Here is a 7,377-nt window from a genome sequence, read left to right on the forward strand (position 1 = left end):
CGTATTACATTTATAAAACGGGTAATGCTCTGTAACCCAATTGGGTTCGATAAATGTCCCCTCACTGTTTCTGGTGCTTTATGTTTAAATTGTCGTTATTTGCTCATTTACCATTAACAATGAGAAATAAATTCTTTCTTTCTTGTTTTCTTAGGTTATTTGGTTATATGCCAAAATGTTTACATCTGTTTCTTTTTTTTTCCTTCAATTTTGGGCTTTAAAAATTAATTTATGAAGGTCATTACAGTCTGCAGAGCAACATTTTTTAAATCTCACTATAATTTCGTTTTGTTTTTAATACTTTTGATAATTTTATTAGCTTCTTTATGTTCTCTAGAGAACAAAATGTACAAAAACGAAAATCTATTATTTCGCTAATAACAACAAAAAGTTTTGTAAGTTTTTGCTATACTGTCAAAAAGTGCAGCCAGTGCCCAGTAAGTAATAAAAAATTTGCTTTCTCTTCTAATTTTGAGGAATTTTGCTAAATTGGCTCGCTGGAGTTGCTCTAATAGGGTTTAAAAGCAACATTTGCAATCCGTTTTTTTTTTACTACACAAAGAAAAATGTTCCATTTTTTTTTCGGTTTTTGATCAAATCCCATTTGAACGAGTCTTAATATGAGCTGCTCATTACCTGCCTGATGTGTTTTCGACCTCTATCTGGTAGAACCTTTTTCGAAAATTAAAACACACTGAAATAATGACTCAGTTATGTCTCATCATCACTCAATTAAATACTTAAATAATGAACTATGTACCCAAAATATTGCAAAATAAAGTAAATTTCTAATTTCAGCAAAGACAACTAGTTGCTGTGCAAGTAGCGCAGAACGCTTTCACCACCATGATTTCAGTTTTTTTTTTCAATAACGACTTTTTTAAAAACGAAAAAAAAATTTCATGTTTTTTTTTGTAAGAAGCGGTTAATTTAAGAAAAAACGCAGAATAAAAATTAAATTTGTTCCAAATGACCTTAGTTTTGCAGTGGCGTCAAAATTGAGTTGTCATTGTCACCAATTTTCGTGAAGTTTAGTCTGAAAAGTCAAAAACTTCAGACTAAATTTTGTTCGAATTTGAGAAAATTGTTTGACAGTGTTTTTTGCAATACAAATCACGGCTGAGAAGGTTTTTATACGATATCACTGTTGATCCCCCGAAAACCTATTTTTTTCGCATTAATACATGGGGTTCGAAAAATGCCATATTAAAGATCAAGATAGGGATAAAGGAAATTTGAAGTTTGATTTCAAACACTGCCCTTATATTGAATTAGTTCAAAACACCGGCTCGGAGGCTTCGTAAATAGTGTAAATAATTTTTGGCTCTAAATCAGCTCAGATCAGACTGTGTGTAAATTTTAAAACCAACTGACGTAAGTTGTCAGCTTAATTCGATCTTCTAGAGCGTAATTGGAAGTTCCCTTTGAACTGGGAATGTCCTCGAGAGTGAAGGAAGGTGGAAATATAATGGGGTAGCACAGTACAATTGTAAACATTTAATACTACGAATCCAAGCAATGCAGTGTTTTGTTACTAAAACAGCTGTGTTTGTTTACATCTCAATTTTGAATGAGTGAATTAGAGTACTTCTAACCAGAAAAATATACGGAGATCATTCAACATGTGCTCTCATTAGGTAGTTTCGTAAAGGCTAATTTCAAATGTTTCAAAGACTGACTTATAGGTGACGCTTTGTGGAGAGATTATTCGTTTTGACTGCTCAGTTGGGTGACAGACTTTTGGATCGCTCACGGCCAAATATTTAAACAGATTGCAGCGCAATAGTCTCAAATCAGACCACGAAATTCCACCAAGATATATCTGCTGGCTGATAGAAATCCGATAGCAATGAAGTCTAACTGTCACATAACGTTTTCAGTTTTCTATTAACTAGAAATTGTTGAAAAAGGTTCTTTATACAAAACAAAGCCCCGTGTAAGTTCTTTTTAGCCGTATGTATAACATTATAAATCTACTTTTGGAAATTTTATATTTTTGCATTTTTTCCGAGTAACCACCAAAAACGCTATTTTTTGGATAACCGACAAAACTGATAATTGTTCAAACGATTCTCAATGATTCGCTTATCTTGTAAAATATTGAAAAACTACGCTTCAAGAGGATTCCAGATATGAATAATACTTGATATCTTTTTTTTAGAAAATTCAAGAAATTTTCAAAGATTTTTCTGAATTTTTTTCATTCGGGACTTAAACAAGCAATTCTTCTTTCTCTGAAGTAACATTCAACAAATATCAACCTATTTCATGAAAAATCAGAATCAAAATCTTTTCAAAATACTTCAAACTCGGTCAAAATTTTTTTAGTTTTCAAGTCAATTTTTTTTCCTTTTTTTTTTAAATTTCAAAAACTCATTAAATAATTTCTTAACAACCAGAATTTCTTAAAAAGCGTTCTATGTACCAAAAAAACCATGTAAAAGTTATTTATGGCCGTATGTATAACATTATAAATCTAACTTTGGCAATTTTATATTTTGGTGTTTTTTCCGAGAAACCGCTAAAAACGCTACTCTTTGGATACCCGAAAAAACAGATAACCATCCAAACGATTCTGATTTCTTCTCCTCGAGTTTAATGTATTTGGAAAGAACTCTTCAAGAGATTTCCAAATATGTATAATACTTAATATAGTTTCTTTTGGAACTTTGAGAAAACAAAAAGTTTTACTCGAAAACGGCTGTTTTCCACCTTTTTTGTTAAATGAACCAAAAAAATCGATTCAATATGATAAAATTTCGCTTTCAAAAAATATTGTGATTTTGGATATCGCTTTGCACGGTCAAATTCGGCTAGAAAACCAATTCTGGAAAGTCTGGTGCGGTGTATCACAGCATCACAGCTCGAGGAATTTGAGACACTTTTTATTGGAATACGACTTCCTCAACCTACAAGGAGTGAAAGGGATTAGACGACGCATCATTGCATTTTTTTATTGTTCAGGACTACACTCATGTGTTTGTCACTTTGATAACTGCTTCAGAATTCGAAATGCTCAATGCTTTGACTCAATTTTAGGATTCTCAGTAGGAGAAGCCTGCAGATGCAGACTCTGCGATAGTCAGCTGACGGACAATTACCATTTATTCCATTGCAAGAATCTATGTGGGACACTTTTCCAGAGAGTAAAAGCAGTTTTTTGGATGATTTCTAACGCCCGTGGGTCCTAAGATACAATTCCAGACACTCAGTCTAAGCTCTGCCTTAACCACTCAATTATGGGCTATCCCGACGCCTCTGGTCCGATTTATTGCATTTCTACCATATCCACCCTACCCGGATCAATTTGGGACTATCCCGACCCCTCTGGGTCGATTTATTGCATTTCTACCATATTCACTCTATCCGGATCAATTTAGGACCAATCCGACGCCTTTGGGCGGTCGCGGCATTATTTGGAAGAATCATCAGAAAATCTATTTGAATCCGAAATTTCATTCCGGCCAAATGGTTTGTAGCAATATCAGTGATTTGTAAGCCAAGTTATAGAACCGTACTAGGAGCGCTTATATTCCGAGACCTCTCAGAGATTTGTCCCAATAAGCATGAGTTACACCGTAATAAAAGAACACTTTTAATTTATAAACGTTATGATCCCACCCTGTTATGATCCCCCCCTTATGATCGATCGATACCGAAGTCCCCCAGATACGAGGAAGGATTTAAGGGTAATTTCAATAAGTACTGTACTATTCATAATTTGGAAGGATAGAATGGTGATAAAGGATTATTTACCAAGTTAATTTAGCACGAGTTTTCCTTATAAAAAGAATAATTGACCATGTCTTTCAGTTAATGATAACTGAATCAAATACCGAACTCAATTTATCAGGAGAGAAATTTGAATTGATTCCCGCAGCCATTTTAACCGGGATTCTTAAAAACACACCCAATTCAGACAAGCGAAATTTCAACTAGACGAACATCGACAGCACGCTATTTAAAAAGTTCAAAGATTTTTCCAAGATCAGAAAGGGAAGATGGCACTACAGCGAGTAGAAAAGGCTCAAAAAGAGCTAAAGGGGGCGGATAGCCAGTAATCCACCAAGCGTGATTGCCGAAAAACAAAGACAGTTTCAAGAAGTGTTGGCATCTATAGCAAAGTCGGACGAGGAAAAGCGTGAAATGTTGCGAAATTACAAAATACCAAAAATCTGTATCGACTACGATGATCTAGACTTAATGAATTGGCGAATATATCCATAGAAACTAAACAGCGAAGGCTAGCAGTAACCGCAACAGTGCAGTTAACGGATGAGGAAACGGTGGATGATGAGATTGATGTTTCCGATTTGTCCAATCAGATCTCCAAACAACATGTACAAACAACATCAAGTCACCATGTTCAAACAACATCAGTAAGCAACATTGAACGAGCCAAAGCTGTGCAGCTTGTTGACGTGAAGATAAAAATCCTCAGGATCAGAGGAGTCAATGTTGTGAAGTTACGTAAAATAATGAATCCTGAAAACCAGCTGGCCATTTTTGGCGATTCAACACTTTCGGGTGTGTGCGCTCGAATTGTTGATAGTCATTTTGTTTCGGAACGAAACCATTAAACAATCTGCCAGCAATTTACAACATCCATTTCAATGAGTATCACTGTATTGACTTTCTGATAGGATTAGGCGGCCTCACCAGCTTCCGAAATTTGGCTCGGTTGAAGCCGATAACCGTGTACAAAGATATAACTCAGCTTGTCAATAATGCAAGTGACTATACAAATGTTGCTGTTTTTGGTGTTTTGTCCAGATCAGATTGTTACGCTATACGCAAAAACTGCCAAAATCTCAACCAAATTCTGTGCCACCATTTTACAGAGCGTTATGTTTCCCCTCATGGTATGCTCGAATCGTATCTTTCGGAGGAAATACATCTTAGCGTTGAAGACGCCCGGAAATTCGTCGTCAGAGTGATACCTCAATTCGAAAACCAAGCATGGAAAATATTTGAACTACAATAGTTTTCAAACTAACTTATTTTTTCTTATCCAACTGTTTTGATGTCGAGCTTATATTGAATGTTTTTTTTCCCAGTTTTGACAGTTTATGAAGCTCTGACCTGTGGTCTCTGCGGTGACTCAGGTCACAAAAGAAACAATTTATTACAAATTGGAGGCCTAGACTAGTGTTTTTAGAAATGCTAAGACCGCTGGTCTCTGCGGTGTCTCAGGTCACAAAGCAACAAAGTATTACAAATCGGAGTACTAGACTAGATTTTTTGGAAAAGCTAAGACCAGGTCACAAAAAGTATGCATTGTATATACACATCGGAACTTGTTTTTTTATGAAAACTCAATTATAAAATTATGAAAATTTTTTTAAAAAAAGTAGAAGAGACTACGTTAGACAAATAAACATACGTTGACATACAATTATAATTGTACCTACATAGACACATGTCGATTTACTCTGTGAAAACTTGATATAATTAAATGTTTTATAGCTTGAATAGCTTGCAATTTATACAAACAAAAATCCACTCATACACATACTTACATAAATACATATATACGTGCAAATGCATATATATACGAACACCTTTACTTAACTTACTTCACTCTCATTCATGTACGCATACATGCCTTTACACATGCATTCATATGCACATATATGCATATACACATACATACATATACAAATACATACATACACATACACATACATACATGCATACATACGTACTTACTTATTTACATAGATACATACAAACACTTACATACATAAATAATCTTACATGCATACACATAAAAACATATATAAAAAGATACATGTACATACATACACATAAACAAACAGTTACATAAACAAACATATGCACATACTTACCTACACACATCCATGCATATGCTTAAACATGCATTAACCAATACATACTTTTAAAAATAAATACACATTTCTAAATACAAACACATACATACATACTTATCTACACTCAAACGTGTTCATACATAAACATACATTCACATAAATATCCATACACATACATACATGTATAAATACATACACGTACAAACATACACATATAAAATATATATACACATACAAACACATACACATACCTACCTACACACATTTCTTCTTATACACATACATACATGCATGCATCCACATACATAGGTACATACTTTCTTACATACATACATATTTACATACATACACATACATACAGAAATACACGCATACACATACCCATACAAATACTCATACACATATATACACATACAGATACATACATGTACATGCATACACATACAAACATATACTCACACATTTATGAATACATACACATATAAAAACAGATAGTTATAAAAACAGATATTCACACAAACACATACACGTACCTACCTACACTCATTCCTTTATTTACACATACAAATACTCATACATACGTACATGCGTTCTTACATGCAGTTAAATATATACATACAAACATATACACATAAATACACATACACATTCATACACATACCTACCATCACATATTCAATCATATACGCATACATGCATTTACACATTCATTCATATGCACATAGATACATTTACTCATACAAACGTGAACAAACACTTAAAATACATACACATACATACAAACGAGGTATTGTTCCGTATAATGCAGAACGGGTGAGAAATTATTCAATAAACATTTTACTTTTAATTCAATCACAAAGAGCCAATAGGTTTCGCCTGTCTCCAGAAGTTTTCGACACAATTGAGCAATTGAAGGTCAAAATTGTCAAATCTTACATGTCGAAGCCATTTGAACATTTAGAAATTGATCTTGTTGGGCTAAATTTTCTATTTAATAAGTCTGAAGCTGTCTATAAGCTCAGGGTCATTGACAAAGAAAGTCGTTTTAATTTCGTGTTTCCTATTTAAAAAATCAGTAGTAGTAGTGTTATAGTTATTGCATTCTCGCGCAATCTGTTGTCTTTGCTCGGGACTCCAGCTTTTTTCCATTCAGATAGAGGGCATTAATTCGTGTCCAACGAATCCAGTTCTTTTTTCATAAAAGTGGCATACCTCATTTTCGTCCAACAACATACCATTCAAGTGAAATTGGTAAATTTGAGCATTTTAATAGAACGATATGGACGGCGATTTGCTGCATTTTACACTTGATCTGGAGAAAAGAGAAAGTGACCTTCCACAAGCAATTGCATTCATTCACAGCTCGGTATTTCCAGCTACTAACTAAACACCTCCTTCACGGGTATTTCGCTTCGACAAAAGGCGCAGTGCTGGTTTTTTATATTGGTTAACATCTAGCCGCAGCGCTGATTGCTTATTGAAGTGGAGCCATCAACTCGGTTCTCAGAAAGAACACAGCGCTGGATGGCACAGTGCTAGTTTTTCA

At 34.3% G+C, this 7,377-nt stretch overlaps 1 protein-coding gene across 1 annotated transcript in view; it reads right to left on the minus strand.

Annotated features, from left to right (window-relative positions):
• Positions 1-6,831, minus strand: part of LOC134845232 (endothelin-converting enzyme homolog) — a 197,318-nt gene extending 190,487 nt beyond the window's left edge. Inside the window, exon 1 of the mRNA XM_063862151.1 lies at positions 6,819-6,831. The gene's annotated coding sequence lies outside the window, so the exon portion shown is untranslated. The remainder of the gene's footprint in view (positions 1-6,818) is intronic.
• Positions 6,832-7,377: the final 546 nt, after the last annotated feature.

The sequence above is a fragment of the Symsagittifera roscoffensis genome, chromosome 1 (genome assembly GCF_963678635.1).
Source record: "Symsagittifera roscoffensis chromosome 1, txSymRosc1.1, whole genome shotgun sequence".
Lineage (NCBI taxonomy): Eukaryota > Metazoa > Xenacoelomorpha > Acoela > Convolutidae > Symsagittifera > Symsagittifera roscoffensis.